The sequence below is a fragment of the Macrosteles quadrilineatus genome, unplaced genomic scaffold, assembly GCF_028750875.1.
Source record: "Macrosteles quadrilineatus isolate MER2022 unplaced genomic scaffold, UCM_ALF_1.0 Scaffold_18__1_contigs__length_3160703, whole genome shotgun sequence".
In the NCBI taxonomy this organism is placed as follows: domain Eukaryota; kingdom Metazoa; phylum Arthropoda; class Insecta; order Hemiptera; family Cicadellidae; genus Macrosteles; species Macrosteles quadrilineatus.
This window is the reverse complement of record NW_026542611.1, coordinates 2,364,643-2,374,640: the sequence shown is the minus strand read 5'-3', so window position 1 is coordinate 2,374,640 and position 9,998 is coordinate 2,364,643.

The following is a 9,998-nucleotide window of genomic DNA, read 5'->3' as shown; positions in this document are numbered from 1 at the left end:
ACCAAGACTGTAAATGTTTGTAGCAAACTGTTAAATTAGCAAACTTAATGACTGCTTACAATTAACATATGTTCTTTTTCTCACTTTAAATTTCTGACAACAGCTGAAGTTTCATAACAATGTTTATTTCCTATGTTTATTTCTTATGGAGAAATACGAAACTTTAAAGGACCCCAGAGCCTCACTAATACTTTCTCTAAAAAGAAAGTTTCCCGCACAACTTAACGTTACGCTCTTTCCAATTACACTAAAAACATGTCAATCGGTTCAGTAGTTTCGGAGGAGTAATTGTCACAAAAAAAACCTGCTTGCGTATTAAATAAGTATAGATGTTTAACTAATCAAACAAAGCAGATACTATCCCAAACGTACCGGTACCGTGTTTGCTCGGGCCTTCATAAAGCTTATTATAAAATGTTTAAATTCCCCAGAAAGTTGTTAGCTGTATAGCCTTATTTAGAATGTATAGACTTGTAGATACTGTAGTGTATTATCCAGTAAATTTGTATTTAAATGTACCCTAGCGGTAAAGTTGTGGGGTTGTTTAGATTTTTTCCATTTTGCATGTTTTTCGGGGTACCGAATTCGAATCTGAGGTTTGCTGGAAAAAATTCTGACAAAAAATAAGAAGAATGTGGAAAAATTGTATTATGGTAGTTTTTGGCTTATAAATTAGAAACTATAAACTTTCTGTAAGTATTATATAGGCTAAAGTATTATTAAAATTAAAGTACACACAATATGCTACAAAATGTACCTCTTAGGTGTTAATCGCCGATAAACCGTTTAGGCTCCAGAGTTTTTTAAAAAATTGGAACATTTTGTCTTAATTTGAAGATTTCTTAATTTCATCTGTCAATGTCATGTTATTTCTGTATGTACATAGATAAAATGTACAAAAGACTGCAACTTGTATATAAGTTACAGTTGTACATAGTTATACATACAAAAGATTGACACAAGTAAACACAATTAATATTTTTATGTCAACAAATTGTTTTTTATTAACAATGTATTAATAATTTGTTTTACATTAACAATGTTTTTATTAACACAATTTTTGTTAACCTTATAAGTTATAAAGACAAGACACGACGTTCGGAACTCTTCACGTGCCCTGCACAGTATTCTTCAGAAACTTTCCATCACGACTTCCTATGTCGCACCCCTATATTAGGTCGATCTATAAAACTTTTTTTAACCTTATACGTTATAAAGACAATACACGACGTTCACAACTCTTCACGTGCCCTGCACAGTATTCTTCAGGAACTTTCCATCACGACTCCCTATGTCGCACCCCTATATTAGGTTCATCTATAAAACTTTTTTTAACCTTATAAGTTATAAAAACAATACACGACGTTCAGAACTCTTCACGTGCTCTGCTCAGTATTCTTCAGGAACTTTCCATCACGACTTCCTATGTCGCACCCTGAAATTAGGTCTATCTATACAACTTGTGTTAACCTTATAATTTATAAAAACAATAAACGACGTTCAGAACTCTTCACGTGCTCTGCACAGTATTCTTCAGGAACATTCCATCACGACTCCCTATGTCGCATCCCTATATTAGGTTCATATATAACACTTTTGTTAACCTTATAAGTTATAAAAATAATACACGACGTTCAGAACTCTTCACGTGCCCTCCTCAGTATTCTTCAGGAATATTCCATCACGACTCCCTATGTCGCACCCCTATATTAGGTTCATCTATAAAACTTTTTTTAACCTTATAAGTTATAAAAATAATACACGACGTTCAGAACTCTTCACGTGCCCTCCTCAGTATTCTTCAGGAATATTCCATCACGACTCCCTATGTCGCACCCCTATATTAGGTTCATCTATAAAACTTTTTTTAACCTTATAAGTTATAAAAATAATACACGACGTTCAGAACTCTTTACGTGCCCTCCTCAGTATTCTTCAGGAATATTCCATCACGACTCCCTATGTCGCACCCCTATATTAGGTTCATCTATAAAACTTTTTTTAACCTTATAAGTTATAAAAATAATACACGACGTTCAGAACTCTTCACGTGCTCTGCTCAGTATTCTTCAGGAACTTTCCATCACGACTCCCTATGTCGCACCCCTATATTAGGTTCATCTATAAAACTTTTTTTAACTTTATAAGTTATAAAAACAATACACGACGTTCAGAACTCTTCACGTGCTCTGCTCAGTATTCTTCAGGAACTTTCCATCACGACTTCCTATGTCGCACCCTGAAATTAGGTCTATCTATACAACTTTTGTTAACCTTATACGTTATAAACACAATACACGACGTTCAGAACTCTTCACGTGCTCTGCTCAGTATTCTTCAGGAACTTTCCATCACGACTTCCTACGTCGCACCCTTAAATTAGGTCTATCTATACAACTTTTCTTAACCTTGTAAGTTATATAGACAAGACACGACGTTCAGAACTTTTCACGTGCTCTGCACAGTAGTCTTCAGGAATTTTCCATCACGACTTCCTATGTCGCACCCTTATATTAGGTCTATTGAAAAAGGTAGGAAACCAGAAGAGGAATCAGCGTAGCTTGTTGCAGTTTATTTTACTATTCATGCAAATTGGATTTTAAAAAACTAAATTGTGATTTTTTATAAGTGTGGTTAAATTTTCAATGTCAGACTATAATAATTACAAACAGATAATTAGATACATAGGTAAAGAAATCGAAAGTGTCAGGAAGTTAAAAATACAAACAGACAGATAGACAAACATACAATTTGTCATACAGATTTTCCAAACTTGTTATTATTGGCTTGGGTCAAGATTGGCCTGTTTAACTACACATTTAATGCCGTGGCTGAGAATTAATTGTTCTGTTTCCACTAAATATTACAGTTGAGGGTGGGGTCAGAATCGGTGTGTTTTCATACTCAGTAACGCCAGAATTGTAAACAGGTCAGAATAGTCGTCTCTCCGGTCAGAATTGTAACGTCCACATACAGAAACGGCCAGAATTGGTGTGTTATAATACATATATATATATATATATATATATATATATATATATCAGTCTTGAGAATTGTATTCGGCTTCTGAACGGACCAAAATGTTTTTTATGTCTATGCAATTCGGTTTTCAACCTCATTTTCTCCTTCTGCTGCTTCAAAATAGACAGGCTCTTCTAGTGCACCTGTGTCGAGTTCCCGGATCACTGCGGTATTATTATATCCATTAAGTTTCCAATGCCTGATGGCCATGACATCGACAGTTCTCGCACCGCCAGCGATGGCCACAATCTTTAGAGCCACTCGTCAATATGGCATGTAAAATAAATATGCGGTTGTTTGAATGAATTGGAAGTGATGGCATTTGTATGTAAGACAGTAACGTTATTAATTGTAGAAGAAAGATATAATCGTACCTCGACACGTTCTAGCTTCATTTGAATAAGTCTGCGCTGATCGCTAGCCTCCCGGTAGCGCTGGTGGTCCCGTTGCTTGGCCTCAAAATCAGATAACTCCCTTGAGGTACCGGATCCTGCGTTGGCACCAAAACCATCAGAGAGGATAACTTGGAAGAGGTTTTCAACCTTCTGGCGATCGAAAAAGCAGTTTGGGAAGGTTACTGAAACATATTATGGTTAACGATAATAGATGGTATTCCTTGAAATGAGGTTCATTAATAACAATGATGATGCGCTTAAAAAACCTTAAAAAAGGCAATAAAAAAATGAAATAGAATGTAATTAATGTGTAAACTTTAATAACACATTTTTTATAGCTCAAATGAAGAGTTAAAATATTTGTTTGATTGGTAAAAAATTCATTCAGATTTGTTTTAGAAGTAGAGGGACTATTTCATTTCAGAACATTAATTTCATATGGTGATTTTAATTTAGGAATATAAAAGTTTAATTAAATGAATTTTTTAATATAAAGTATTTGGAATTTAATATGTTTTCAAATTAATGATATAAAGTAACTAACCACTTTGGTATTGAAATTTCGTACTATCTGGCAGGCAAGACAGGCTTGCAATCAGGGGGCTGGGATTCTTGTAAAGGGAATCTTGGAGACTCTTGCGACCAAATCTCTTGAGCGTCTTGTGCACCTTCACTCGCTCTGTTTTCAAGATTTGACGGAAGGGCAGGAACGAATCGCAAAATAAAGTGATGACAGGTCCGGGAATATCATGGGTCACGTCCCAAGAGACGCTTCTGTCATTAGTGAAGAAAACATAGGGTTCATGATAACTGAAGATGGGTTCAGCGTAGGACTCGCCGTTGACGGTACGCCCAAACCAGTGACAGAAAAGATTATGTAGGGCTGCGCAGTTGTTGCAACTACTCTCGGAAATCAAAAACACAAGTTCTATGTCTGTAGCACTCTTACTTTATATGTTAAAATAATATTTTCAAAATGTATATTGCGGCATTGTTAATTTACTATCGGCCGTAACTTTCTTTTATAACTATTGAAAATCCTGTAGAACTATCGAGACGAAATGAAGAAGTAACGATTGGTATATAGATACAGTACAAGCATTTTTCGTCAGATGAAGTAATAAATAACACACACGCATAATCATTTTATATTTACTTATATGTTAGTATATACTTACTGTTGTGACGGGGAATCAAACAGTGCTCTAGGCTTGATTCTTTCAGTACATGCTCTTCTCCTCAACTCCATTCTGAAGAGCAATTTATCCACTACCAACTCGTCTGGATTATGCCCATGATCAGTGTAGGTGTATCTCTCATCTCCGTCTGTCCATACTCCTCGGCTGCTACATCTATCATTTTTCACCCACATGAGCTACCACACCCTATTGTGGTAGCGATTACACAGATAGGTATAGCCATCCTGGACAAGTACATTTCCTCTGTCACTTTGAAGCTGCTGCATTTTCAACAGTGTTCAATATTCTGAATACCAAATGGATATACTAAACTCAACTCAGGCAGGGAGTTACTAGTGCAGCGCAAATGATGCCACGCTGACTCCTGATTGGTCGACTCACAGAATCTGTACCCCACTTCTCTACCCTTTTAGCCGCCGGCAAAGAGTGCCTTGGCGTTGTAGGGTGGACTCACGCTGGAGTCTGCGATCAGTCCAGAAGACCCGATTGCGTCGCTCATCAATGGTTATAAAATGAACAAATGCATGTGGAGTACCTCTAGTATTATTTGAAAGAAACAATAAGATAGTAAATCTTTACACGTCGGTGAAAAAGTCTTGGTTCTTCTTCGGAATCAAATGAAAGATCTTCTATTCTAACATTTTAATCTTAATTTGACTTTAGATAGAAACAAATGAAAACTACTCAAATAGCAAAAAAACAACAACAAACAACACAAATTAATAACCTCCAATTAGTACTATGTCTCAAATTTTAATAATGAAACTACCACTATTAAAAATACTAGAGATAATAATGTACAGCACTTAAATCTAAGAAGTGTAGAGATCGTTCTTCGTCATTTTAGAGCTGCTGCTTCCATATAATATGTTGAATGCTGAGTGGTTGGTATCAAATTTTCTTCGTCTGTGGTGGTTTGTAAGCTCCGTAGTCTAGAGGTTTTTGCACCGGTTCGTTTGTTCCTAAGCGTTGGTTGAGTATCTCTTTTTAAGTATCGCATTTTTGCCCCTTGTTAACAATCACAAAGGGACATCTTTGAAACCATCGTGCATGTTCTTGCCATGGATCGTTTTCTTCTTGCCAATCATTTAATCCTCCTCCACAGTAGTAACATATAGTATCATCATTCTTCCCCGTGTGACAGGGTTTGGGACTGTCCGAGTGTCTGAAGGACACCCCCAGGTTAGAGTATTGTATAGTATAGATACTATAGTCCAGCGAAACTGGTTGTAGTATTATACCATGCAATACTCCCCTCCCTTATTTTGAGGGTGCGAGTTATAGGCTGAAATAAAAACACAAAAATATGACACACACACACTTTTACTTCGATAAAAACTATTTACAATCATTAGTGCTTAAAAATCAACAAATTAGGGGATGACCCTATAGACCCCGTACATTTTAGGCTGTCCAGTTTAGACGTATTTAGCTCACTTATGTCTTTTGTATTTAAAATTTCAACGAATCGTGAGGGTAAAAATGTCACCCGCTTCTCTCCCTGCGCAGTGGTGATCTCTAGGATAATAGCCGACCGGTTGAATTTTGTTTGAACTTTACGCGCAGTGGTGATTTTAGCTGGATCTTGGATTTCTTTGACGGCAGTTTTTGGGATCTGTACTGCCACCTCACAGGCGTTGAGCTTGGTTTGAAGATCCATCTGTAAGATACAGCGAAACTATAATTCATGGATAGGGTTTGTGGGTGTTGTGTAATATATGTGATGACATTAGGTGTTAACGTTTGTGTGTAATTGGAATGTAGTTTTTTTTCAATGTGTGTTGGGAATCATGTTAGCCTAGTGGTTAGTGTCTTGAACTTTGGTGCGGGAGAGACGGGTTCAATTCCCCGCATATCCACTAAACATTTATTCTCATGACCACATGTGTGAAAAATATAACCTTTGTGAATGGGCACTATTCCAACGGGGTTTCTATTACGAGATTAAAACTAGATTAACAAGATAGTGGAGGGGTAGTAAAAAAAAATAAATGCTCGTTTTATCAGAGTGAAGGTTGGAAATAAATTAATTTCACTAAACACTTGGTGTAGAATATCATCTGAGCATCAACCGGGTAAAAACAAAATGCAAAAATTTATTTACTTTGTGACACAAGTTATATGAACACTATTCCAACAGTATTTCTTGAGTTTAAAATAGATTAAAAAAGATAGCAGGAGTAAAAAGAATAAAAAAATAAATTAAATACTAGGTGAAAAACTATTATTAAAGCTGACCATCAATAAGATAAACACCGTGTGAGTGTGTTTGCTAAATTTTTCAAATGAAAAGATAATTTACTACTGTATAAGAACTGCTAGACTGTACCTTGGTTTGGAGGAAGTGGTTCTGCTGCTTGGTGGAGGGTGGATACAATAGTGAGGTAGATCGGCTCCGAAGGTGCTCTCCCCACTCCAGCACACGCCAAAAGTAGTGGCGCAGCTGTATAAAACTCGTAAAATTGTGTAAAACTGTGTAAAACGTAAGTGTAAAATTGGTACGATACTTCACTTCCTGGGTTCTGAGCTTTAAACGCCCTGTACAACCGGTTAAGATTTAGATCTAGGCTCATGTACTGGTTGTCATCTTCTTTTCTATTATAGTGACTAGGCTCAGTAGGGATTGACTGTATGTGGTTCTTAACTGCCAAAGGTAGCGGCGCAGCTGTGGGTCGAGGCTCGTGCCAGTGGAGCTGAGGGGAAGGGGTGGTTTCGCGCGCAAACACACACACACACACAAACACACACACACACACACACACACATACTCATATATACATTAACACGCAAAATTTTAATAATAAATATTTCTTCTTTCTAAAATTTTTTTTTTTTTTTGCAAAATGGACATCTGATAACTCTTCGCGAACAATATCCACATAAAATATGACCGCAGCATAATAACACGGTCGGCAAATTTTCCAAACATACGCGACAGTTAACCATTCTTCCTGGTGACAGCTCGGCATCACCACCCTCATTCCGTGGGACGCCCATCCGTTCCCCTGCTGCGACCAAAATCGCCTCTAAAGTGCCTCTTATATCTTCCCAGATAGCAGAAACGTGGTCAAGGAAAATTTAGGCCACGCTGACGTCTTCCAATAAATAATTTGACAACCACAAAACGTCCCGCAACTCAGTCCTTGTCTGTTGGACAACTGTTAAGGTGTCCACCAGATCGTACCTGGCCTGGTTACCCCTCCAATGCTGGCAAAAAAGTAAATACTTTGACTATCGAGGCAGAAATTGTACAAATATTTTTTAAAAAATTGGGTAGTAGCATTTAAAGCTGTTTTTTCTTCTGGAGTCAAATAAGGTGTCATACGTCTTTCACTGTATAGCTTTTCTCCAATCTTTAAAGCATATTTGTGAAGAGATTCTACGAAATGCTTTGCCGTGTTTGGTCTTCTGTCCAAACAACAAGTATAGACGCACAAGTTTAGAGTTGCTTAGTGAGTTCTTAAAATAAGTAGTAGTAATTGAGGCGTCGAGAGGCCAAGGGAGATATGTGACTTTTTTAAAAATGTCATTGTATTTTTTTCATGGTCATAAAAATAAAATTAAAAATAAAAATAAATTCACTTATACCCCTTGGCTTCCAACTCTTAGGTGTTTAGTTTGGAGGCCAAGGGATATAAGTGAATTATTTTTTGAAATTCCACCCTTTTTTAACAAAACCCGTTACCATGACAACATTTTTTAAAAAGTCACATATCTCCCTTGGCCTCTCGACTCCTCAATTTATAAATTAAAAACTTTTTAAAATAACACGTTTTTAAACACATTAAAAAGTAGAAAATAGTTTATAAATATGTGGAGAGTATAAATACTTGTAAGATTTAAAACGAAAAACTTGGGGTGCATACAATAGATCATTAACAAATACCTTCACCTATTGGACTAATGTATTATTATCAACAAGAGAAAATGATCCAGTTCATAACAGTTCCTGCATGGCCCATAAAAAGTCCAGACTGCTTGAACGGAAGACATTCACTTGCTACTAAGTTGTTATATACAAGGCTATACGTGGTATCCCTAGATTCCAGGCATCATATATAAGGAGTAACTTCTATAATATGCTTTTGGGGCAAAGGGTTAATTGATTATACTAAATGAACCACAAGTAAAAAATGTATTTACAAGATAATAACTGACAAGATAATAATTTTTTTTTCTTTGAAACATTCTTTAGGGAGGTTAAATTAAATGAACAATAATACATTTCACAAAACATGAGTCCGATTTATTTAAAAAAATAAAAGTAGTCGATTAATATGAATCTGAGATGAGCCACGTTTTTTTTTTAACCTTGGTTTCAAATGCCTTGTATGTGACATTATCTCCGTGAAACGCTGCACGCCCTTTTGGCATAAGCCGTGTTCTGTGTTAGCATTAGTGCTACATAAATGAAAATACTCAACCCAGATCGCTGCTTTCATTTTTTCAAGACTTTCAGTGTTCCTTCTAATAGCCAGTCCATAGTACGACTGTATTTGGTCTATGTTAGCTTCAGAAACAAGTTTACGTACGTCAATAGTTTTACCATCCAATAGTTTATTTTTACCTGATTTAGTTTTTTGCGTTCGCAGTCGGCTTACCATCCTTTTTGTACGTGTACAACACATCCTAGTTTTGTTACTTCAAAATCTGGGCCATATGGTTGTAATGTAGCAACAGTTGGAAAGGCACTAGAATCTCCATCGCCGAGGAAATGTTTGTAATGGACATCATAAAGCGCTTGTGATCTTGTGAATAAACTAACTCTATGGAGTTTTTTCCGTTTGCAATTTTTGCTGTGCTTCTAGTATATGCAGAAGGTCCTTTATTCGCATTCCCCGAATGAGCCTACCATCAATAATCTCTGGAAGAATACATTCTTTGTAGAAGACGATTAATTTATTTGGGAAAATCTTTTTCCATAAACTGTCATCTATTCAATCCTTTCTATGAACACTTCGCCAGCTCTTGTAAATACAACAAAATTTCACCATTTGCGGTTTGTTATGGCCAGCTGTCCTTGGATCTGTAAATAGTAACCGTGGTTCCATTTAATCTAATTTGTTCTTCTACAAGTTCTAAGCACATTTGCTTTCTTGATTTTATTTCATCATGCAGTGTACCTTCTTTAAGTGAATACAAGCATTTCACTTGTATAAGGCCTTCATATTCAATAAGGCCATCGGGGCTTGCTCCAAGAAAAGCATTTTTAATGTTTATAAAATACACCACATTTTCCCACTTTCATGGAAGTTTTCTTCTTATACATTATTATCACTTTATCTTCATTGTCCCTTCCAAAACTGACGGCATTATTTAACACAGGTCTTTGGAAAAGAATCGGCTTCAACAAATTTTGACAGGGGGTGAGAGGAAGGTGTTT